The sequence below is a fragment of the Pygoscelis adeliae genome, unplaced genomic scaffold (assembly GCF_000699105.1).
Source record: "Pygoscelis adeliae isolate BGI_AS28 unplaced genomic scaffold, ASM69910v1 Scaffold850, whole genome shotgun sequence".
NCBI classification, from domain to species: domain Eukaryota; kingdom Metazoa; phylum Chordata; class Aves; order Sphenisciformes; family Spheniscidae; genus Pygoscelis; species Pygoscelis adeliae.
Window position 1 is genome coordinate 87,016 of NW_008823882.1, and position 356 is coordinate 87,371.

The following is a 356-nucleotide window of genomic DNA, read 5'->3' on the forward strand; positions in this document are numbered from 1 at the left end:
CGGCACACACAGGGATGGAGACGCACGGACAGGGACGCACGGACAGGGACACACAGACAGGGATGGGGACGCACGGACAGGGACACACAGACAGGGATGGGGACGCACGGACAGGCGTGTGGACACACAGACAGGGACCACACAGGGACACAGCTGGGGACACAGACAGACAAGAAGAGGAACACGGATGCACAGACAGGGATGCACAGCCAAGGGACACGAGGATGGGGACAGAGACCCACAGATGGTGACGGAGGTACGCAGGGACACACAGACAGGACAGACGGACGCCGACACCCCGAGCTGGCGGGGGGCAGGCGGCGGGCGGGGGGCGTGAGCCCCCGTGGCGGGTGGGG